The sequence below is a fragment of the Myodes glareolus genome, chromosome 6 (assembly GCF_982192425.1).
Source record: "Myodes glareolus chromosome 6, mMyoGla1.1, whole genome shotgun sequence".
Taxonomy (NCBI): Eukaryota; Metazoa; Chordata; class Mammalia; order Rodentia; family Cricetidae; genus Myodes; species Myodes glareolus.
In genome coordinates, this window is record NC_142031.1 from 68,657,026 (window position 1) to 68,682,475 (window position 25,450).

Here is a 25,450-nt window from a genome sequence, read left to right on the forward strand (position 1 = left end):
TACTCCCCGCTCTCTCTATGGGCAGCCCACCCCTTGTGGGCGGTGGATAGATGGTTATAGAGAGTTCATTCTCAGGGGCGCCACAATTGCCCACCAGGCCGTCTTCCTCAACCCCGTTGCTTCTGATACCGCTTCAGACAAGCCTGTACAGGTCTCAGGTGACCCCAGAGATTTCACATAACCTCTGCATTTCCTGGACATTGGACCCACTTTTTTTTTTTCCAGTTCTTTAGCTACTCTTCAAATGAAAAGGTTCTGATACTCACCTGATATCTCTACCAGGTGAAACTCAGGTAGGCACCCTCTGGATTCTTCAGCATCGTACAAAAGGGAAATCATAGCTAAATTCCACATAAGGCATGACTCCCAGTGAACCTAGAGAGCTCCTCTATCAGGAGTCCCTCAATCATACCTTCAACGGCCTTGTGATTGGAGCAGCTAAACAACATGGCTGCCTGACGCCATGATGTCATGTGCTGTGATCTTTTGTACTGTAGCTGATGTTTTCTCTTGTATCGAAGCTGATGGCTCTCACCCTGACCTCACAGGGGACTCTTTTTAGGCTTAGATGTCTAATGCTACCATTTCTTTGTCGAATCTCATACCATTAGATTTAGCTTAGTACTCGAGTCTGTTCTTTGGCCCTTATCATGTCAACAAAAGTATTTTCTGCATTTCTTTTCAAAATATGTTGACTACGAAACAAGTCATCCATGTCTGTAATGCTAGTAATGATATCAAATATATTTTTATAGTGCCATTGGTCAGCATATTTGAGTATGGCCACAAAATAACTCTAAATCTGTCTACTTGGTATTCTGGTATGCAGTTAAAATTACAGTTGTTGTTTGCTGCTATCCTGGGAAGTATTCTAGGACCTCTGCAAATACAAAACCCAAGGATGCTCAAATCCCTCATGCAAAGTGGCACGGCTGCATACCATCTACGAGCGTGCCCCTCCGTGCGGTATACCATCTCTTGATCGCTCCTCATACCCTAAGCAATGTAAATGAAATGTGAACAGTCACTGTGTGATAGTGTTTAGGGAACAATGACTGAAAACATTAATCCATTCCGTTCTGGTGGGAGCTTCAACCCATCCCCTGGCATCCATATATCCAAAGAGTCTGAAATATTCTGGTAGAAGTTCTCCCTTTATCCCCTCTTTCCCCAAGCCCTACTTCTCCTCTGAAAGCTCACCAAACACAGCTCCTCCCCCAGAGATGCTCAAGATCACTCCCACAGAATATTGAAACTGCTCCCCCATGAAAATAGACAAGTGGGTTTTTTGGTCTCTCTTTCCCATCTCCTCTCTACGGAGCCAGAAAATCATCTGGGAGAGGTTTACCCATTAAACTGGGCTCTTTCTAATTCGATTGATTTGGTCTGATTGGATTGCTGTGTCGGCAGAGAGACCTATGGGGTGCAGGAACTTTTCACATTCGTGTTCAATGTAGATTCAATTCCCCCCCCCCAGTAGTTATGATCCTTGGTTTGCTCTGCTCACAAGTGTGGAAGGCCCACTGTCCTTCATCATGTGCACAAATTCATCATGAGATACTCTAGTTAGTATCCAACCTTGGTCTGCCTTGTATCTGTCTAACTAAAATAGCTCTCTGACATAGAATCTAGCAAGCTTTGTTTGCTCTCTACCGCTGTGCTGAAACTCCATGACCAAAAGCAGCTTGGGGAGGAAAGAGTTTATTTAGTTTATACTTCTACATCATAATCCATCATTGAGGGAGGCCATGGCAAGAGCTCAAGCAGGAGAGGAATCTGGAAGCAGGAACTGAAGGAGGGGTACTGTTTGCTGGCTTGCTCCCTGTGGCTTGCTCAGCCTGATTTTTTTTAATATATAGATAAACAATCTAGGACTACTTGCCCAGGGGTGTCATTGCCTATAGTTTTCTGAAACCTCCCACATCAGCCATTAATCAAGATTTACTCACAATGAGACATTTTCTCAGCTGAGGTTCCCTCTTCCCAGATGTCCCTAGCTTGTGTCATATTAACAACAACACCAAAAAAAAAAAAAACTAACCAGTACATGAGCCTACCACATAACTGGGAAAACAACTACTTTGTTGGGGTTTTGCTTTTGGCTTCTAGAGAGTTCTGCTCCAATTTTTTTTTCCATTTGCTCATGAATCATCCTCAATGATCTGATCAGGGAATTTAATGAGGATGGAGAGGAGAAACTTGCGTCTATAGTTGCTCTTTCCCCATCTTTAAAAAGCAGGGTTTTGTTGCCACCTCCAGCATCCCAGTTTCCCTCAGTCTCTACAGTCCTTAAATGTTACCAGTGGAAGATCTATACTCTATCTTCAGCGGTGAGTTCTCTCTACTCCCTGGAGTGTAATTTGTCCTGCCCAAGAGGCTTGAGCTCAATTACAGCAGCTTGGGGCTGTTAGAATATCTCTACTCATCTCAAACTTCAATTTTCCCTTACCTAGGTTCTCTTTTCTTTTTCAGTCAGATTGTTCTCTTTGGCAAAGATAAGGAGACAAAAATCTCTCTCCTCCCTACTCGGCAAGGTCAATAGTGTTGTGTTAATTGGTCTGCTGTAAACCTGCAAGGGCCTGGGTCTGCCTCAAACTCCCTCAGAGGCTGAGACAAGTGCTGTGTTAAGGGAAGAGTAGGTGTTAAAACACTTCCCAATGTGCATGGTAGTAACAGAATTTATTTGACATTCTCATAAAGTACCCAGATGAATGTCCTAGATCTGTTGGCAGCCATCTCCAAAGGTTTCTTCAAGTTTGATGATCTGTCAGTCTTCCACACTGAACTTGTGTTTCACACGGTACCTGTGTTTGTCTACAACAACACAGAAAAGAGGAAAGGGGGAATGGAAAAGGGGAAGGTAAAATTTTATTAGGTCATATCTGAAGGCACCGGTTTCTTTTACTTGCATGCCATTGGCTAAGTCTCAGTCACATGAGTAAACCTAACTGTAAAGGAGGCCATAGGAAATAGCTTAACTTTGCCGCAAAGGATGATGGGAAATGTAGTCTAGCTGCAAAGGAGGCTGGGGAGTGTAGTGTAATACAGGAAGAGATTTAAGGCAAATAGGCCAAAGTGGATGAGGGGTTAGACTTGGCAGTGTGCATTTTCAGGATTCCTACTTGATTCTTCCGTGGAGCATGCTTTGCACAGCTCTGCCCTGCCCATTCTGAACTCTTTTCAGATTCCCAGGGCTCTTGGCAAAGTGGCCTCCATGCTCCTCCATGTTCCTCCATGCTCCTCTCAGATTACCGTGATTGCCTGCTATCATCATAGAAAGCACCAGCAGCTCCTCTGCTCACGTGTTCTGCTCCACCGGCACGCTGGGTGGCTCTTGCTTTCTCTGCCTTCCCTTCTTCTGTCTGCTTGCCAAATTCCTTACTCTCCAGGCTTCTTGGGCAAAGTCGGTCTTCCGTGACTCACCTACCTCTCGTGGGCACTGATGAAGCCTTCTTCCTCCCTGTTCTACCGGGACTGCATCTCATTAAGGTATTGATCATGCTGAGTGGCATTCATTTAAGTCTGCTATCCCATTAGACAGGGAGATCCTCAAGGGCAGTGTCCTTTTCTTAATTATCTCTGTATCCTCAGCACCTGGCACCTTGCCTGGTACATGGTGGCATTCAGGAAGAGTTTGGTCTGCAGAAATCCTTACAGTTAGACAACTTTCTGCAATTACTTATCTGTTCCTTTTTTTTTAATTTTATGCTCGTGCCAAATAAGAAAAGCTTTTCATTGTACTTACAATTTTGCTGTTTTGATTAACCTAATTAGCAAAGGTTTATGTGACTCTGTTGTATTTATGCCCCTTCTTCCCCGTTTGCACTTTACCCAAAGGTGACCTTCCCCGTGAGCCATTATGATTGCAACAACAAGCATTGCAACTCTAGTAATTACGCATTAAGAATTGTACTAAGATCACCCCTGCCTTCTTGAGCCATCTCCATTTTCAAGTTTAGCATTCCCTATCTTTTGATGATACTCAAAACCCCAAATTCTTGAGCTCCAGGAAATACATCCCCCCCACACACACACTTATTCTTCAGCTTAATGGACACAATGGGATCTAAGATAACAGTTGAAATGGCCAGCCTCCAAGATGCTTTCTCTGAACTCCTCTCTCTCTCTCTCTCTCTCTCTCTCTCTCTCTCTCTCTCTCTCTCAGACGCTTCCACACCTTGAAGCAGCCATGCAAAGACATACTCATCAACAAGGACCTAAAGCCTACAGCCAATAGTCTCATGCATGAACTTGTGCCCCGCGCTTCCTCTCGCCTGCAAGAACCACGCGGGACACAGGATTCTTCTGCAGAAAGGCTTTAATCCTCTTGGGAGCTAGAGCATAAGCCACATGGCGGAGACCCAGATATGAAGGAAGCCATCCCTTATATATGAAACAGTCCTAGCTTCGGACGTGTCACTCTTGGATTGGTCAACTGCTCCCAGTCCCAGGTGATACCTTGGGAGTAGTGGAAAGTTACCAACACGTGCGAGCTTTCTAGCTCACCTGGCGGTGCAGCGCCATCTATGGTGGAGAGTGTGGTTGCGGCCTTCTACAAACTTGGAAATGAATTCTTTGTCCCAGTCCAGCCTTAAGAGTTCAGAATCCCTGAGCCAATTAGATGGCTATATTTGGGATTCCTGGTATTGTGCAAGATAGTAAATATTTGCTATTTTAAGAATTTTGGGTGATGCCTAATACAACTGTCTCTCTTATGATAATTGTTATATTAATTTCCAAACTTTAGGTCAGACTTCATCAGTACCAGAGATGCAAGCATCAGCCAAGAGCACCCAAAGTACAGTCTAACTTCCATTTGGAGGTTTGAGACTTGTGTCTACAAGGAACCAAACACACCTTCCACCTGTTGGATTGCTCAGACTCACTGGCAATGTCAGACTATCTCCCTTCTCTCTGTGTATCAGAATTGAAAATTTTTATACTAGAGGCTCATTGATTTCTACATCTTTTGACGTAAGGATTAAGAAAAACAATTTAACATTTAAAAAAGAAGAACAAAAAAGGAGTTTTGACATATAGTAGTTGCTAAGTGAATGTCTGCTGCTATTGGCATTTTCATCATTGGTACATCTTTATTTTATATTCTTTCACCTCATCTCACAGATCTGCTGCCTTTGAACAGCACAGACACATTTATCACCACATCCTTCTTTATTCTCAACAAAACAGTCTTGATCATAATTATGAGAGTCTAGCTGCTCCCATTTTAAAACCTTAAGTTCTGTTGAATCGAATGTATCCTGTCGATTGGTATACAAAGATCCCCAATTCCAAACAACATTCAAATTTTGAGTCTTATGTCCAAGTGGTTCTAATTTCAATCTATTCTCAGTTTAATTTCTAACTGTTTCTACCAAATGTTTAACTCTCAAGATAATTTTGAAATTGTCTGAAACTATAGTGACATTTTTGAGGACTTAGATGCCAGTAAAAAGATGCCTGCTGCTGTCTAGGAAGGTACACAGCCATCTACAAGAAATGCATTTCACTTGCCCCTTTCCTTGAATCTGCAACGAAGCAATCTATAAGGGATCAGGGTCTCTTAATGAAAATCCTCTGGTAAATAGTGTTCAAAGTTTCAAGTAACACATAGGGCTTTGGTAGTGTGGTAGCACGACACCCCCACCCCCACCCCCAACCCAGAATGCTTGGACTGAAACCTTTTCATCTCAAGAATACTCCATTCTTTCAATGACAATAGTATCATGTTTAAGCAGTTTCCACTCAGAACATTTTATGACATGATAAAAAAAAATGTGCCTTCTTTGGTATAATCAGACACGTGATTCCGCTGCCCTGTTTTCCCCTACAGCCTAATTGCGGTGCTTTTTATACTTTGGCCTGAGGCTTCTTCCCCATCTCTTCCTTTCAGGTGCCGTCGCCTCTACTTCACTCTTGAAGACCTCCTTTCACCGTGTGTTTTAACCTATGAGTTGCTTCGGACCTCTCAGAAGTCGGTAAATGATAAGCCTTAAATAAACAAAAATAATGTGTTTCTGAGCTGCTGTACGTGAGTGGAATTTTCAGCAAAACAGCCACCGGTTAAGCATCCAAGAGAAGAGCTCCCTTAGTAAGGGAAGCCCATGCATCCTCTAGGGATGCAAGCTGTGGAGTCTTCTGCTTTATCCTTTAGAATTCGCATCTCATGGTTTTTTTTTTTTCTTCTTTTTTACAGCAAGGTACTCTTGGACCAGATGGTGGCTTGGATCACAGATTTGGGCTATTTTAGGAGACTTGGTAAGATGCAGTGGACAGTCAATGGCCTTTACTGGAGCTACGTGAGTCATCTTTTCTTACCTTTGTCAACCTTGCTTCAAGAGCCTCTGCACAACATTGTAGACGTTCATCTGTTCACTGGCCATGGACTCAGGAATTTTTCCTCCTGGGCTCCTTTGTACAGAAGGTGCATGGTGCAGCCTCAGAAATTCTGATAAAGATCAATATGAAGATGAAGTGAAAATTTACATATTCCAAAGGATCCCCCAAGCAGCTGAAACCATTAGATGCTTGACTCTGCAAACACAGATGGATCTCACAGCTCCACTGACCGTTAGGCATCTCATTCTCAGGCTTCCCATTCGTGGAGAAAACGAAGGACGCATCCCCAAGAGGAAGGATGCCTGTTACTTGTATGTATGCTACAGAATATCTCAGCTTTGGGAGTGCAGACAAGCATAAACCCCTTAGACAAAGCCTTGGCCGAGGCTCTGTTTGTTAAATGACTGTTAGAAATGAGATTTGCTCCCTAAAGCTGTATTCTAAGATCCCCCTGCCTCTGCCTGTTATTCCTCCAAAGCACACAGAGACTGCGGCATACAGTCCTAAAGTCTGAATCCCAGTGTTGATCAGGGAGCATGGCACTAAAGCAGTGGTTCTCAACCTGTGGGGTCGCAATCCTTTTATGGGGGGGGGTCGCATAGTAGATATTAGCATTATGATTCATAGCAGTAGTAAAATTACAGTTACGAAGTAGTCATGAAAATAATGTTATGGTTGGGGTCACCACAACATGAGGAACTGTATTAAGGAGTCTCACCACTAGGAAGGTTGAGATCCACTGCTTTGTTTATTGAATAAAAGGGAGCAAAGAGACTACAGAGCATGAAGATGGGAAGGAGTGGTTTGAAGTCTGCCTTCTGACACGACATAACCATTGCCTTGGTAACTCCTAACAGCTGTGGCTACCTGCACAAAGCCCACACAAGACAGGTGCTGTCAACATTCCAGAATGGGTGGCGGGAGACTCACGAGGCCTGACACTTCCCAGAATTGGACATTAATGGTTACTAGGGGTGGGTGAGTCATTTTCTTTCAGCGTTGTAGCCACTGAGTATTTAGCCATGCTCCTGTAAATTACCTCCCACCCACGTTCTTGCAAACAGCCCTAATTAAACCCAAGGGGTCACTAAAATCAAAACAAACAAACAAATGACATGGAAAAGGAAGGGAAACTCAGAAAGGAGGAGTAGGAAGGGAAGAGAAGGGAGCAAGAGAGAGGGATGGAGGATAAAAACAATGAAATGATATTATGCACATGTATTACATCGTTAAAAAGTAATAAAGAAGTGGACAAATGAAACCAGAACAATCTGGGTCTCTGTTCTAGATAGGAGGCCACTGTTCTGCCTCTGGTCTAATTCTGGGCTTCAGAATGACCAGCCATGACATGATCCCAGCCTTTTGCCCTGCCAAAAACCCAGAGGGAGTTGACAAACAGTGGCATCAATGAACTCCGGAACACAGCAGGGGTCAGGCAAGCTCATTGCCTCTTTATTCTTAAAAACAGCTCAGAAATGTCAGGAGCCACCAGGGCTCAATCCTCTCTCAAAAGACTCCCGAATTTTATCCTTACTGAACAAGCTTCAGTGAGTAAAAGAATCCTCTAAAACGCAATTAAATTTCCCTTCCCAGATCCTACCAATCATTTGGGTTTTATTTTTATACTCTCTCATAAACACTGGCCTCTTCTTAAACATTGAAAAGTAAAGTTGAAATTTGATCATTATAAATAATTCATTAACCAATAACTCTGCTCTGAGCAGCATCCCTTCATCACTACCCCTCCTCCTCCGTGGACGCGTCACGGCATCCATGGGAAGTGAAGCTGATCTCAGAAACACACAGACTATGTCTCCTGCCAGTTTGGGAGTCAGAGCCACCCAGGAAAATTGTTAGTGGCTCTGTTTAATTAGCGCTCCTGCCACCTGCAAACAAGTGGTACTAAAAAAGGTGCTGAATTCTTGCCATTGAGAATCCCAAAAAAAGACAGCTTCAGCTCCACTCTGAGCCTTAGAATACAATATTTCACGGATGTAGGCAACAGAGGAATTATACTTTCATTTTCAACCCCCCCAATAGTTTTCAGCAATAAGTGATGCTTCAGAAACTGTGTTCAGATTAATTCTTAATCCAATGCTCCTACTACCCCAGATCTGCTAGACCCTGCCCCTTGCACGAAGCCACCCTGACCAGCCTTGCTCTTAGGGACATCTGTGACTCCCCTTCACATCTGGAGACCCCCTCACATCTGAACACTAAGTTATATTTCTTGCTAACACTGTTGTTATTTTAACCCTTGTCAAGAACAAGTCAAAAATGTTATTTAGTTGCCTTAATCCCTTTGGGGGAGTAAGCAGGGTGAAATGATGATGACCAACTATCTTATGCAGTTAAATAGTCCCCAGCTTAAGTGTTTGGCACGTGTCTTTGTGACACATCCCAGAGTAAGGTGGCCCCAGGAAGACTTCAGCAATTGGGACTTAAATTCCTGTCTCCATCAATGGTATGGGGTTGGATTGCAGGACACACAGAAGGTGTGAAACAGATTTTTGTAGACTGATTTAGCCACTGGAAGAACAGTTGGTTAGGTTGGATTTATTAAAGCTTGAGATGCCAAGTAGGGGTGGTTTTAGTGGAACACTATATTAGAAAAACAGGTTCGCGATAGAAGCACAAACTCCAGCCAGCAGAGCCTGGCAGCTGCTCTGCTATTATCCCCTGTACTGCTGGAGACAGATGTCCTGTCGAACCTGAGGATTCTGACGAGGCTTCCACTCTTCCAAGGAACCCATGCGTTCACTAATCAAAGAGACTTGCCCCTTGTCTATGAGTGTTCTGGATTCCAAAGCTGTTTCCCATTCTGGGTTCAGAACAGACTAAGAATCAAGGCAAAAATCAACATCCATAGTGTCCACTGCAAGGGGAAGACGCTGGGTTAGCAGCAAAAGAAATTGCGTTGGTGTTTTCAGTACAGTGTGTGTTTGTGTGTGTGGGGGGGGGTGAACCAATGGTTTTGGAAGTAAGCACACTGAAATTCCAGCTCTGTTACCTGCTTGCTGTGTGACCACAGGACCTCATCTTACCCTCCCTGGACTTAGGCAGTTAATAATATCAACTGCGCAGGTGTCTGTGATGACTGACAAGGTATCATTAATAAGAGACGCTGGCACAGTGCTCCGCATGCAGTAGCCACCAAGTAAGTGATTATGCTGTTGAGGTTGTTGCTATAGACACAAATAAAGGGAGAAGTCCATCCTGGCGCAGAAGGTGTATGTGACTCTCTGGTCATCCCGATGGCTTCCTGTAGATAAGAGCAGGGACTTTCCAGCACAAAGCTGTGGTCTGCTAGGCCGCACAAAGAATGTCATATGCTCTAAGTAGAAAATGAATGTTCTGGAGTATTCCAATGTACCTCCCCACGTATGATGAGTCCGTTCTTTCCTAAGCCACCCACACGAGGAATGCATATTAATCCTGATCCTAGAACTCAACTTGTGGGTCAGCACAGGAAGGGTTAGCTATGGGAACGTCAATAGAAAGATCCTCACTATGGCCAGAGAGGTCCCCGTGCACATGCATAGCCAACAATTCCCAAGTACCATGCAGAGAGAGAGATCCATGCCAAATGTGGATCTTGTCCAAGGGAAACATAAAACAACCAAAGTGAACAACCCAGAAGAGATCTAGACGTAAGTGAGATCTATAAAAGCAAGTAAGAGATTCCTCACACAACATGGGCCCAAAGCCCTAGGTGCAGTGGGAATGGGGGAATGAACTACAATGATTCAGATGAACCAGAGCTCATGAGTAGTCCAGGGCTGTCCTCAGCTGCTTTCTATTGATGTGATCAACACCATAGCCAAGAGCAAATGGGGAGAGAAGGGCTTACTTCATTTTACAGCTTACAGTCAGTCAGGAAGGGAAGTCAGGGCGAGAACTCAAGGCAGGAGCCTCGAGGGAGACGCTGAAGAGACCATGGAGGAGCGCTGCTTACTGGCTTGCTTTCATGCTCAGCCTGCTTTCTTATAGAACCCAGGACCACCAGCCCAGGCATGGCACCACCCACAATGGGCTGAGCCCGCCCACATTAATTATTAATCAAGAAAGTGCTCCCACAGACTTGCCTACAAGCCAATCTCATGGAGGCATTTTCTCAGTTAAGGGTCCTACTTCCTGAATGACTCTGACTTGGGTCAAGTCGGTAAAAACAAAAACAAGTACAAAAAACAGCACAACTGATCTCTTGTCAATGTGAAACACAAACACATCGCTATTAAACCAATAACCTTTTCTTTGACTTATCTCAAGATCTCCTGTTAATATCATAGTATAAATCTCAGTATAACCACTTTTTTTAATTTTTAACATTTTAAAAGTCCAAGTTCTCTTTTGAAGTCCACAGCTTCTCAATTGTGAATTCCTATTAAATAAATAAATAATAAACAGCTTTAGATGCTTTTTTTTTCTTTTTTACTCCAAAAAGGAAGACCAGACGAAGTCACGATCAAAGCAAAGCAAAACCAAACTCCAACACTGTAAATTACACTGTCTAACATCTTGAACTCACAACCTTCTGGGCTCTGAACGACTTGAGTAGACCCACGTCTCCAGCTCTGCCACCCACAGCAAATGTAGCTTTCCTCCTAGACTTAAGCCAGTCTCCTCCACAAATGCCACTGTCCTTGGTGGCTAACCCATGGGTCTGGCATCTTCCACATCCTGTACAGGTCTCCACTGTAACCGAGGCTGTGCATAACCAACAGCCTCTTCTGGACTCCCAAGGGACACTTGCCACATGTGACAAGCCACAGACTTTCCTACTGGCCGTAGAGGTGGAAGTATTGTCTCAATCCAGGGTCCTTCTTACCAAATGTCCAGCTTACAACAAATCATTAACAACAAATGAAAACCTAACCAGCACAGGGGGCAGACCTTTGTATAAACAGCCAGCTTCACAGCAAATAGCTCATAGCCGGACTGAATTCCACAAAAGAAAATGTGGCCTCTCAAGATCCTATTTGCATTCGGGCTCAGATGAAAGGAGGGTAGGGTGAGGAGCATGTGGACACACCCTCTGTGATTCTAAGCCGCACAGGTCACCTCTTTCCCCGGACATTTTGACCCCCTTGCGAGCAGTTACCAAGCTCCAGCCCTGGGGCTTCTGCAGCCCTCCAGACTCTGCACCCTCCGCGTCTCTCCAGTCTGCCTCTCTTCTACAGTAATGCTTAGCAAGTCAACTGGGAGAAACCTCCTAGTCTCACCTAAAGAGAGCCCAGGAAGGATTCCTGGAGTGGACTGTTTCTTCATTCATTTCAGGGCTGTTCAAAACAATTGGTGAGAAACTACCGACGTCCAAATTGCCAGATGTTAACCTATTCCAGACCCTACAAACCTTTGCCACTTTCTGTAATGCCTACAGCTACTACACAGGAAAACGCTCAGGATGCAGCCGGTGGAGTCCTGCAATGTTCACTATTGGTGTGCACACGCAGATCATCTCAGAGGACGGAGTCAGTCACACGGAACCCGCATGTCCATGGCTTCATTCTCCTTCTCTTTGCACTAGGTTACCTGGGATATTGTCTATGCATCTCTTTTGAAGCCCAAGTTATCCCAGCTTTCTTCCCTGCTGTCTATGCTCGGCTACCACCTCATTTTGCCACCTCACCAACTTGCTATTCAAACCACCATCAGGTTTACTTTGAGGATCTCTGGGGGCTGTTTTTCCCTCAGACCCCCCCCCATCTCCCTTTGAAGAGCCTCTGTCACAGCCTGTCACACCAGCTGTCCCAGATTTCCTGTCGTGGAGGTAAATTCCTCTTGGATGCAAGCACTCTATACCCTCAACCCAAGGCTTTCAAGCCTTCATACACCAAAACTTTTATCTGATATTTATTCCAGGAAATGCAGTTACTCTAACACCATCGGACCATCTCCCCAGTGTCTTCCTTCTTTGCTGACAGTTCTCCCGCTACCCTCAGTAGATTATTATTATTTATTATTTATCAGCCATGACACTATACTGTGCTGCCTACAAGATATTAAAGGATATACAAGCCCTGCACTGAGTTTACAGCCAAGACGGCAGAGCTGTGCAGCTGACATCACATGAGGCCGCTGAGAGGAAGAACCACCGACAAGTTCTCCGTCTTCTCTGGTAGACAGGAGTGGATGCTGGCAAAGCCTCCTCCACAGGCCGGCCCTCCCAAAACAGACCTAAGAACCAGCCACATCTCTCCCCTATTACAGGCACCCATCCCCAATTTCTAACCAGACCTTAGGCCTCAGAGTATTTTCCTGTGTGTGTGTGTGTGGGGGGGGGGGTTATGGGTGAAGAGAAATGAAGCGTGGGGAATAAACCCACTGACCATAATCTTCAGAGTGGCCTGGAGGATGGAGGGGAGTCACAGGCTTTTCCTCTGAATCTCAAAATAGGCGTGGGGGAGGTTGGGGGCAACTGGAAATAAGAGACAGACGAGCAGAGTTACCAGGAAAGACTGGTACCGAAAAGAAGCACTCTGGCGAGATGAAAAACCCCACACCGGATAGCCACAGGTCTCCAGTCCAAGTTTCCCCATAGGGTTCCAGTTAGGGTCTGCGTAGACAGCATGCGGAGGGAGAGGGGAAGACTTGGTGTGGACCTTGGGAGGGCTGGCTGACTGGCGCTGCATCTGGAGGGTCAGAGTAGGCAGCCAGGCCTGTGTGGTCTGAACAACCCAGGGAGGTCTGTAAAAAGAGCAAAGTTCTCAGATGCTCAGAAGTCAGGGCAGATGCAAGGAGACAGGATTGGCGTGGCTTGCGGTGGTCCTTCGGAGACGTGGACCTTTCCTGCTCCTTCTCGTGGCCGGAGTGTCATAGGGAGGGCGGAAGCGGAAAGATGATTGGACTTCTCTTTCTCAAACTTTCCACCAGTTTCCTCAGGTGTTGAGAGCAGAAGGGAAGCTCCCTTCATTCCGGATCCTTCAACCCCGGGCTCTCGGAAGCCTGAGGCCATGGCCCAGCAGCCCTGCCACGCGCCGTGAGTCTGCCGGGCGCGGCCACGGAGCCGGGCGAGCCGGGAGTCATCGCAGGGGGCGGGGGCGGCGGACGGACGATGGACACACCCGCTGGCACTGAGCCGGGGGCCAGGCGCGCTACTGCCTGGGATCCCTGGGGCCCCAGGAGCCGAGCGCTGAGCCGGGCCGGGGGCGCCCCGCCTCCCCCACCCTCCGCCCCCGCCTACTCGGGCGCCCGTGATTGGCTCCGCCCGCCCCTGGCTGCGCGCCGAAGCCCGCCTCCCTCGCAGCTAAAGCAGACGGTACCCGGAGAGGAGCGAGCCAGAAGGGAGCATGGTCCCCGCGCCGCGGCCGCGCCAACCCCCGCGCCGCCGCCGCCGTCGCCGCTATCCCTGCCACCGCCGATCTAGCCGCAGCTTCAGTCCCGGCCTCGGCTCCGCAGCGCACGTCCGCAGCCCCAGTCAGCGCCGAGCCTGAGCTCAGCCCCCTCCCGGAGCCCGAGCCCCGAGCCCGGAGCCAGCCCCAGCCCCGCGGCCGCCGCGGCTGCGGGGAGAGGGCGGGGGCGATGCTGCCGGAGCCGCCGCCGCCGCCGCCGCCTCGATGAGAGCCGCGCCGCACCGCGCATAGCCGCGCAGGCTGACAGGCAGAAGGACTGACTTCCCTCTCCCGGGCATCCTCCCTGGGCTGCCGGGAGGCGGCGGCGGCGGAGGAGGAGGAGGGAAAGGGGGAGAAGGCGGAGAGCAGGAACGCGAGGAGGTGGACCTGGATCCGTTTCTCCCGGCCAGGACGCGAGCGGCCCCAGCTACAGCTACCCGCCGGCGCCGTCCCCTATCCATCAGCCCTCCTGCACCCATCCGCGACCCTGGGCTCTCTGCGCGTCGGGCCGGGGCCGGAACGGCGCGGCCGCAGGTAAGAGCCTGGTCAGATTGGGGCTCTTAAGATGCGGAGTGAGGGTGTGGGAGGATCCTGGGGTCCTGGTAGCTACTGAGCAAGGTAGGACTTGGGAGCGGGGCCCGGAGCCCGGAATGCTGGGCTCGGCTCTGGCAGCGGTGGCGGCTGGAGCTGAAGCCTCCCGCGTCTGGACTCGCAAGCCTGCAGAAACCCTTGCGCCTGCGCTGCTCTGGGGATGAATAAAAGGGGGAAAAAACTTCCTGCCTCCGGGTGTGTTATGCAGGGACTGCCTGGGGGTACTGTCGCGGTGGTCAAAGGTACTAGAAGCTAGTATGACATCGAAGCCTGGTAGCGCTGGGCCGGGCTGGGCCGTGTGCGTCCCTCTCCTGGCCACCTCCCCATGCGCGGCCCAGGGCCCCAACAGTGCCGGGGGCCCAGGAAGCACCGGAGAGCTGGTCCCCAGGGCGGCCGTGTGCCCTGCAGGTTGGGGAGGTGCGCGCCTGTGTGCCAAGGAAAGCTAGATGATAGGTTCTGTCCCTCGCGTTCTCAGATCTAGCATTTGGGGACCGGGTTTCTTCACTGGATCCCAAGTAACTTTCGAGGTAGAAGAGCTTGAAAATCATCTGGATGGAACCCACACAGACCGTGTTGTGACCTCTCGTTCATTCCCTTGACACCTTGTGGTTTCCAGCCGGGGGTTGGAGGTGGGAGGACAGCTTCGGGGATGCGAAGGGCGGGGAGGTGGTGGCGAGTGGGGAGGGGTTGTTTATGTATGGGATAGTGGACCAGGAGACACGTAGGTGGGAGTGTGGCCGCGCGCCCGGACTGCCACCGGCGGTACGGGCTGGCCGCGGTCTCACCTCCGGGTCTTCGTGGCCTGGAGCTGGCCGAAAGCAGGAGGGTTATCTGCGGTCGCGCGCGGGTGCCCGCGCTGGGCAGTGTCGGCCCCAGGCCCCAGGGGGGAGAGGCGTGCTCGCTCCAGCCCAGATCGCGGAGCCCAGAGCCCAGTTTCGGTCCGAGGCTGTTCCCGGGGCAGGTTCGGTGTGCATCGCCTAGGGAAGGCGGAGACGCACTGCCTGCCTGCGGCTGTTCTCAGAGGAGCGGGCGACTGCAAAGCGTGAGTCTTGGATGCCTGGGTCCGCCTGCTGAGAAGCACGTTCTCTCTCATCGCTGGCCTCTGGAATCGAAAAGGCAGCGGCGGTCAGTTGACAGATCTCCTGTAGGTCCCCAGGGATGATGATGAGTGAGGAGCAGCCAATGCTGCCACACGCGCGGTTCTGCGAAGCGTATCCTCTCTCCCTGTGGTGTTTGCGACGCGGCGCGCCCGGGGCGAATCGTGAACGCAGATATTTATGTAGCATTAGGCGAGACCTCTTCGCCGGAGGGACTAGACGTGGAGGACGCCGGCTGCGGCTGCCGAGAAACTTCCACTCCTCAGCTCTGGGACAATCAGGTTCCTCCGCCGCCGCTGCAGTCTCCAGCCCCTCCTCAGCTGAGCAACGCTAGGATTCGGACTCCTCTTGCTGTGATGGATCTGTCCTGGTTACAGCTGTATTTATCCTCATTTCATTCTCTTTTAAAGCCATTTGTCTAGTCGCTACAGAGTTTCTCCTCTGCCGAGTGGTCTTACTGCCAACTCAGGCTGGGGAGGGCAGATTTGAGAAATTCTTTCCGTTCGGGATGAATGACAGCACGTTTAATTAGCCCATCTCATTCCTGATTTTTAAATTTAAATTAAGGGTGGGGGGAGATGGAGAGCTAACTTTTTAATTATTTTTCCCTGGGGCGGGGGGGGGGCTGAACAACTGTACAGATTGTTCGTCTTGACACATAGAGAAAACGTATCTGCTGAACACATAATTTAAGGGTTGGTTGTTGTGCATGCATTTGACACTCAGTCTGGATGTTCCTACATGTGTAGAGCAGTGGGTCACAGTGTCTATGGTCCCATATATTGTTCTGGAGTGCATTAGGTTTATCACCTTGCGACAGATCAGGAAATCAGTAGCATGTGTGCCCTTAAACCCTATAAGAATTTAATAATGTTTAACTTGGCTTAAGTGCTGATGCATTTAGCCATTTTTAATAACTTTTCTACGCAAGGATCTTATTAGTCCATTATGAAGAAAAACATTGTCTTTGGTCCAGTCGTCTCATTTCCGCTGTAGTTATGGAAATGAATCGGCCTCCAACTTTCATTCGCGAGCAACAATCCAAACGAAATACCTAAGAGTTTTACTGAAATAAAACATCCTATGGTAGCCATGGAAACAAATAGATTAAGGTTTATTGGTTTCTTCTGTATGTGGTGGGGGTAGGGACCTAATGTTGGGTCTCTTAAGTTATGTTTCTAATGAATGGTGGTCACACTCCAAATACTAAGTGTGAGAGATAAGCCACACCAGAATTCAGTTTTGTGAGGGGGTTTATTAGAACAAAGACCACCGAGAAGCCCAAGAGAATGACTTCAGCTAACTGCGGCTCCTCACATCCAGAACGCAAATGCATAAGCCAGTTTGGTTGCATTGTTTTGTTTTGTTTTGTTTTTTAAGTAGATGAGAATTGAGTTCGTATTCTTTTAATATTGGAAGGTGTATTTTGCTTGTAAGCGATTTCTAAGGGAATCATTAAATCCAGCCCCTATTTCCTGGGAATAAACACGTTAGACGCGTAGATGCTGGTGTAGATGGAGTGTCACACTTGTTACCAACACTGTCAGTCGAAGTGAGGCATATCATTAGTCTATTCAAATCTTGCCTATTTCAATATTCAGACATTTCCACGGCGATCCACTCCGATTTTGTTTATTTAACCAACTTTATAAATCTTTGGCATCAATTTCGGCCATGCCCTCTTTCCCCCTTCCACCTATCATTTGATTTGGCGGTGGCTCATTCCTAATTGAAAGCGTTTTTCTGGTCTCCCTTACCGAGTTTCCAAAAGTTTACGTGATTCTCAGTAACACAGAGAAGAAAAGGAGTCAATTCAGAAAACACCATCAGTGCTGATGTAGTTTTTTTAGTATTTCATTTGTTATGTGTGTTTGTGTGTGTGTGTGTGTGTGTGTGTGTGTGTGTGTGAGAGAGAGAGAGAGAGAGAGAGAGAGAGAGAGATTGTTTTTCTTTTTCTCCCACAGGCTTACCGTAAGGCCTTCTAACTTTATGTTTTATTCTAACAGAATTGACTAAAGTTACTTCCTACCCTTCTCTCCCGTTCCTTGTCCCTGTTATCCCTCCTTCCCATTCCTCCCCCCTTTTGTGGTATAAGGATTCTTTTGTGTCTTTAGCTCTATTGGACTTGAAGAGCCATCAAAGCTGTGTGTTAGAGTGGGCTTGTCCTTCTGTAAGATCTTTTCTCTTCCAGTAATGGATAGAGCCAGAAGGTTCCGGAACATCAGAGGATTTTTTTTTTCCAAATATAATATTTAGTCATAGCGCCAAGTGTCTCTAGGATCACAGTAACATTGTAAGTCCTCGGAACAGGCAGTTTTACTTCACTGCAAGCGATGATTTTGCTCATCCGCTTTCAACTTTGCTTTCTAATGATGCAATCCCATGCTAATCACAGCCCTGTATATTTCAGCAATATCAAGGCAAGCATTTGCACGCTACTGACTTATTAGGATCGGGCAAAGTAATTGGAACACTTAAGTTCAAAGTCAGAAGGAGAAATGGAATTATAGCCAACCTTATGATTCTATAATCAGTCAACTAAGCGCCTACTTGGGGGTAGGAGGAGGAAGAAACACCAGGAATAAGCAATCCAGCCTTTGATGGCTGTGAATGAGGCCACACTGGTGTCGTTACAGTGAACAGTGACTAGAGAATGAGACAGATGTGCCCCCCCCCGGGCCTTTTTTGGCACTAGGTCACATCTCGACACAAATGTTTAGAAACTGGGAAATTATTTCAACTTGATGCAGAAGAGGAATTTTTTTTTTATTGCTCACAAAAGCATCTAAGGGCCTCTCCTGGTATGCTTAGACAATTAGGTGGTACAATTCCTGTAAGATATTTCACATACGATGACTTTTATCATAGAAAACCATTATAATAAATTTGATTAATAAGTAGAAGTATATGTCAAAATTCCTTACTAGAGTCCAGGAGCAAAAAAAAAAATGCTGAGATCACAGTCATCCTCAAATCAAACTCCAGCACTCTTCCTTCAGCAACTACACGCTTGCTCTCAAGTCTGGGATCAGAACGGCAGACTCTACGGGCAGGCTTCAAGGAAACTATTTGAAACCAGGAAAACTGAAGCTTCCATTTAGATAGTTGATCATGGGAAGCTGCAACAGCATCATTGTGCTGGGGCATTTCCACCTTTAGGGTGGGGAGGAGAGCTCCTTCCTATAGGCAGAGTAGCTTTTGTGCAATCGAAATGGTTCCGAGACTCCATGCTGCAGCTGCAGAGATGACTCAGACACCTAAAGGAGAACTCTGGAGCATGGGCACACAGGGGAGCAGTTTAGGGAAGAAAGAACAGCTCCCCAGATGTTAAAGGCTACGGCTGGCACCCCAGGTGTCTCTTTTTAGTCTTCATGTTAATGAAGTTTTGAAACCTTTAAGTTGTTGACCAATTTGAGATAAATATTTACAAACACATATAGACATCTGTTTGTCTTTATACACACAAATGTATACTTGGCCACTTGATAAAATTATGGTTTAAAACATTAATGCAGCATCTCCCAGGATCACGGATTTTACATGAACAGTGTAGTGGTGCTCCTACTCACACTGCGGAGCAATGGGTCACGGAAACTTATCCACCTTTGTGGTTTGGAAATCCTTTACTCCTTAAAGTGTTTATTCTCTTCTCCCTCTGCTGGGCAGTCACCGTTCTATTTTGTGTTTCTATCAACTTGACCATCTAAGGTACTGCATGTAGATGAACTAAAACACTTAGCATTTCATAACTGGCTTATTTCATTTAGCATCCTACGGTCAGGTTTTCATCCTCGCAGCCTCCTATGTCAGAGTTTTCTTCCTTTTGAAGACCGATTAGTATTCCATCCGGCGTGTGCCTATTTTGTTTGTCTGTTGGTGAATGTCTGGGTCATTTCCACCTCTTGGGTACTGTGAGTAATGCTGCCGTGGATTTGATTGTGTTGATATCTTCTGAAACGAGGCTTTTCACTCTTTGACAGCATATGCCCAGAAATAAGACCACTGCATTCTGCTGCTTTAGCCCTAACAAACGCAGGACTCTGGTTCTAAGACCTTGGTAGGAATGCAGTCAGTTGAAACAGTGTCAGCTATCAAAAGCAGTAGGTATTACTGACATTTGCTTTTCCTATTTGGTGTGTACATTCCCTCGAAAGTCTCCCCAGTCTCTCCTGCTTTGCTTTGGGTGGGGTGGGGGACTGAATTCTGGTGACAGCACAGAGTGGTTGGATGTAATGACGTCATGTAGGAGTTGAAGTCCAGTCTTTGTGCAACCTTGGGAATACCCTTTGTCTCACAAGGCCTTTGTTCTTGAAGATGGAAGGAAAAACAGTAGCCATCCAGGGCTAGAAGAAGGGATGCCCTGGGGCTGGTGAGATGGCTTAATAGGTACAGGCATTTGCTGCAAAGCCCACCCGGTGGAAGGAGAGCCCTGACTCCTGCTGCCAGTTGCTCACCCCTCCCAAAAGCATGCCACGGCAATGCATGCATGCAAAATTAATATTATTTAAAGATTCACACAAAAAATTAACTTAAATTCTTTTTTTTCAAAATGAAGAAGAAACTCTGCTCAAACCTTTCCCACAGAGGGACTGTCCACGTAGCAAAGCTCTGGAACATGGCCATTCAGAGAGGTGACCGCAGGTCACGGGACCAATTGAAGTGAGGTAGACACTGAGCCCTCCAGACATTAATCCTAGGTATTTTAATATGTCAGTGCATGTGTCTGCTGCAGTCTGGGACCCTCATGCTGATATGAGTTCCGAGAAGCACACGATGGTTTGCCTCACAATTTCAACAGTTCAAAATACCCTCTGGGGATTTGATGCTATGAACTTTTAATTCCATTTTTAGTATCATAATTTTAGCGTTGTCGTGGATTTCAGAGGTCAGCTAATCTACCTATTATTCAATCAGCAAACCTTTCTCAAGTCCCAATAATCAAATAATAATAGCTTCTGGTTATGGCTGCCCACCATATTTTAGTACTTTACATACATTATCGTTAATCCTTGTATCAAACCCATGAAGCAGGGATTACACACTCTCTACAAATGCTGATGGAGCTCAGAGGTAAGCAACTGGCCTCTACCCACACGCCCAGCCACATCGTGCTGCTGAGCACAAACACACACCCTTCAGCTACGAATTCTCACGCAAGTGTCTGTGTGATGCTGAGGGTGGAATCCTGGGCTTCATGCAAGCTACGTAAACACTCTACCAACTAAACCACATCCCCGGCCCTGTGTGCATTTGTGATAGTACACACAGGGTTTAGTGTATTTGTACCAGTGTATTTGTATGAGGAGATACTTCATTATCTATGGTAATTAGCTTTTTTTTTTCACTCAGTGTCTCCCTGTGTAGCCTTGGCTAGCATAGAACTGACTGACCTTGAACTCACAGAGATTCTCCTGCCTCTGTCTCTTGAGTACTGGGATTAAAGGCCTGGAGCACCATGCTTCACTCTTGCCAATTAATATTTTATGTAAGTAATAACATTAGAAGGAGTATGAGTTTAAGACTATTTGCTGTGAGATGTTGTACTCTTTTGGCTTTTGGGGAAACCCACCACCCAGCTCCCAAATAAATCACATGGACATTTGTTATTACTTATAAATGCCTGGCCTTAGCTTGGCTTATTTCTAGCCAGCTTATCTCAACTTAAATTATCCCAAACTATCATTTGCCTCTGCACTTTTTCCTTTTCAGACTTTCGTGGCTTACTTATATATCACTCTTCCTCTGTGGCTGGGTCGCTGGCCCCCAGCGTCCTCCTCTCCTTGTTCTCTTGCTCTTTTCCTTCCAGATTTCTCCTTCTATTTATACTCTCAGCCTGCCAGCCCCACCTATTCTTTCTGCTGCCTTGCTACTGGCCGTTCAGCCCTTTATTAGACCATCAGGTGCTATAGACAGGCAAAGAATCATGCTTCACAGAGTTAAGCAAATGCAACATGAACAAAAGCAGCACATCTTTACATTATTAAACAAATGTTCTAGAACATAAACAAATATAACACACCTTAAAATAATGTTCTACAACTACTGACCCGGTCTAGCCAACATTCACTGTTGGGCTTATTTGTTTTGGACCAGTCTACCTGCTTCCGTTTATTCCTAGAAGACAAATGAGAACAATTCATAGGCTTGAATGGTACCTGTTTCCATAGTGAGTCTGTGTAAAATAAAACAAAGACAAAAGCAACATAGAGAGAACCAAGTATACACTTAGACCTACTTAGACCTAGAAAAGGCTAACTGGAATTACCCCAGCTTTAATATTAGGGTTAGAACAGTGTCTGATATTAAATTCCTCAGTGAAAATGTGTGCATTTTAACCCTGGGAAGGTATCAGGTAATAAATATCGAAGCATATATTTTGGGTTGTCTTCTCACTCATTGACTGTGTAGTTACGCATTCAGAGTCTGTCATTGTGTGGAATTTTAGATGCTATATTTGGACCTAAATCTATTAAATATGCTTGTTGATGAATTCTAAGTAATCTAAATGGAATCTGGGAGGATTTATGACTTGAGACTTTGAAGACTAATTTTCTCTTGGAACTACATCATCCCAGTGATAACTGGATATCTGGGACTTCAGAGAGCCAACACAGAATCTCGTCTTTCATAACGGCCTCATTTGCCAAGCATCCTCCCCGTGCAGATTTTATAAGTTGTGGTGTTTCATAAACAGCATTGTTTTTTTAAAGAAAAATGAAAGCACTACAAATCTCAGAAACAGACACCACGGGAGAAGGGTAGCCTTGAGTTTGCCGTCTCCTTCTCTTCTGGCCTCAGCCTTTGGGTTAGCCCTCTGTGAGACAGGAAAGGCTGGGAGCAGAGCCTGCAGCACACACCACAAGTTTGTCTCTGTTCCGTGTTTTCAGGATTCCCACTCAGGTACATCCAGGCTCAGTGGAAGGGGGCATTCATTTTAGACCTGAGGCCAAGTCTGTGAGGAAGCCATAACACAGGCAGTGCTGGGGCAGGGCAGGCACTGCAAGAGCTGGCCATCTCTGGGCTGGCAAGTGTACACCATCCCTGCTTCCCTCCCTTCTCTGTGTATAGAAGGGAGATCAAGGGGCTTTTTAACCATTAAAGCATCCAAGTTTGAGAAAAAGGGTGCAGAGACGACCATACGTGAAGATGCTGCGGCTGTTTTCTGAAAAACCAAATGCCAGTCCCAGACTTCAGCTTCATGAGAGATTTACCAGCTTTGCTTTTGGTCACTTACTAACATTATCAAGTGTCCAGGAAGAGTGAAGCTTGGGTTTGAGAAAAGTGAGACAATTTTATCTTTCTCTTTCTCTGTTCAGCTAACTCTTCCAGCTGGAGACACTGGCTTCTGAATCACAATGGCCATTAAACCTAGCCACCGAGGGAATCTTACTGATGTGTTTGGTACCTTGAGCACAGAGCAATTCCTGCTTACAGTGAGGCACCTTTAATGAATCCTCCTTGTCTTTTGGTACCTCATTGTCTTGTTTACCCTGTGCTGTGGGTAAGGTCATTCCCATTTTTCGGATGAGTTAGGCCCAAGGTCAGATCAAGTATGGGAGATGGGTTTGAGATACCCAACCGTGTCATCTACACAACTGCCTGCCCATAGAGAAGGGACAAGGCCAATCTGCCTTCTAAAAGAACTATAAATGGTCTGTCGTATAATGAGAATCCTCCCATGTTTAACCACACTGCTCGCTAATTACCACAGGTGACACTGTGAGAAGCTGAGGTCCAGTTAATTTTCTCTTCAAGGGGGAAATAAACTCAAAGAAACAGAGCTACTTTTGTAATTTCAAATGCCTTCACACATTAACTTATTACCCTTATCTTTTGAATTGAGCAAAAGTTTGCTTGTGGGTCTGCATCTGAGGCTCAGGTCTGCCTGGTGCCTTTAGTGCCTTTCCGTTGAGGTCAGAGGCCCCTGGGGTGCTCACCTGAATATCTGAGGACTGAACATTTTAGGATTAATGAATTCTTATTTGCAAAGCACTTATAACAGCACCAGCATATACCAAGTCCTGGAAACAAGCAGTTATTTCTGGGTAGATAGAATTTGTGGTCCTAAAGGGACAAAGGAGAGCCTTTGTCATTAGATTCAGGCCTGGCCTGGCACGTCTTGATATTTACTGGTCAGCTACACTGTAGAATTTCTGGTCTACTTAGAAATTGAGAGATGTTCCAGGGAGGAGATTTGGCACATGAATGCAGTATTGCCCTGACTCCTGGGGTCCATTCAGCTGCTATCATTGCTCAGTCTCTCCAAGCCAGTGGAAAGGTGTCGGCAATAGTGGTTTCCCAAACAGTTGGTGCCAAGGTAAATTGAGAGTGAGCTATTAGAGACTAGGATTGCATTTAACATTGCTTTGCTGGCCAAGAACTCAGTCAATGGCTCCTCTCACTGAAGAGGCAGAGAGCAATTGGAGCAACATGAAACTCACTTCGACAGAGTTGTGGATGGTGTTCTTGCTGTGCATAGTAGGACCACATTCAAGTTTGTTTGATGTTCTAACTTCAGGGGATCAAACCTAGGGCCTTGTAACATAGTAGGCACTGAGCCACATCCCTAACGCCACATACCAGTTCTTAACAGATTGGAAATAATAATAAAACCCCAAATCTGCAGGAGGTGGCTCGGTGAATCAGAATGCTTGCTGTTCAAATAGGAGGACGTGAGTTTGGGTCCCCGGTACTCTTGTCAAAAGCTGGGTGTTGCCATATGTGCCCCAGGACTGGAGGAGGGGTGGAGAGGGGACAGCTGTTAATCTAGCTGAAGATGGCAAGCTCCTGGATCAGTGAGAGACTCTGGCTCCAGGGATAAGACAGAGATCGGGTAGGAGAGGACATGAGTACCGCCCCATACACACAGTGAACACATCAAACACACCCCCATACACACAGTGAACACATCGAACACACCCCCGTACACACAGTGAACACATCGAACACACCCCCATACACACAGTGAACACATCGAACACACCCCCATACACACAGTGAACACATCGGACACACCCCCGTACACACAGTGAACACATCAAACTCACCCCCATATACCCAGTGAACACATCGAACACACCCCTGTACACACAGTGAACACATCGAACACACCCCCATAACACAGTGAACACATCGAACACACCCCCATACACACAGTGAACCCATCGAACACACCCCAGTACACACAGTGAACACATCAAACTCACCCCCATATACACAGTGAACACTTGAAACAGACCCCCATATACACAATGAACACATCAAACATACCCCTATGTACACAGTGAACACATGAAACACACACCCCCTTACACACAGTGAACACATCAAACATACCCCTATGTACACAGTGAACACATGAAACACACACCCCCTTACACACAGTGAACACATCAAACATACCCCTATGTACACAGTGAACACATGAAACACACCCCCCTTACACACAGTGAACACATGAAATAAAATGCACGCAGAAGCACAGTACACCCATGCACACACACAATAAAAAAATAAAGAGAAGCCAGGCAGTAGTGGCACATACCTTCAATCCCAACACAGAGGAGAGGCAGAGGCAGGTGGACCTCTGAGTTGGAGGTCAGCCTGGTCTACAGAGCAAGTTCCAAGACAGTCAGGGCTGTCTCAAAGAAACAAACAAAAAAGAAAAAATTAAAGAGGCCGGAAAGGTGGCTCATCAGCGAAGAGAACAGGCTGTTCTTCCAGAGATCACAGGCTCAGTTCTCAGCATCCACATAGTGACTCACAACTGTCTATAACTCCAGGACTAGGGCATGCAACACATTCTTCTGGCCCCTGAGGCCACCAAACATATACAAGGTAGCCAGGTATGCATGCAGACAAAATGCCCATACACATAAAAACAAATACATTTTATAAATAAATTTAAAAATTAAAATAAAAAGATTCCACTACAGCTGATTATCACAGTTGGGTCAGAGAACAGCATAGAAACCTAGATACGGTTGTCTTGTCAAAGCGTGGGCAGGATTTTAGAACACTTGGGGCTTGGAATCCCTTATTATCAAAGCTAGGTTTTCCACCACTGGGTTAACAGGTGGGCTAACTTCTGCC

General features: G+C 46.6%; 1 protein-coding gene and 1 long non-coding RNA gene across 3 annotated transcripts in view; one reads left to right on the plus strand and one right to left on the minus strand.

The window, feature by feature from the left end:
* Positions 1 to 2,660: 2,660 nt before the first annotated feature.
* LOC125404014 (uncharacterized) lies at positions 2,661 to 13,466 on the minus strand. Of its 2 annotated transcripts, none has more exons than XR_007233149.3 (3): positions 12,789 to 13,466; positions 6,319 to 6,448; positions 2,661 to 2,814 (listed from the first exon to the last, which is right to left on the minus strand). It is a non-coding gene; the product is annotated as an uncharacterized LOC125404014 (long non-coding RNA). The 2 variants fall into 2 exon arrangements; XR_007233150.3 differs by having other exon boundaries at positions 12,805 to 13,463.
* Positions 13,467 to 14,033: 567 nt separating this feature from the next.
* Klhl29 (kelch like family member 29) overlaps positions 14,034 to 25,450 on the plus strand; it is a 297,008-nt gene continuing 285,591 nt past the window's right edge. Inside the window, exon 1 of the mRNA XM_048439662.3 lies at positions 14,034 to 14,204. The gene's annotated coding sequence lies outside the window, so the exon portion shown is untranslated. The remainder of the gene's footprint in view (positions 14,205 to 25,450) is intronic.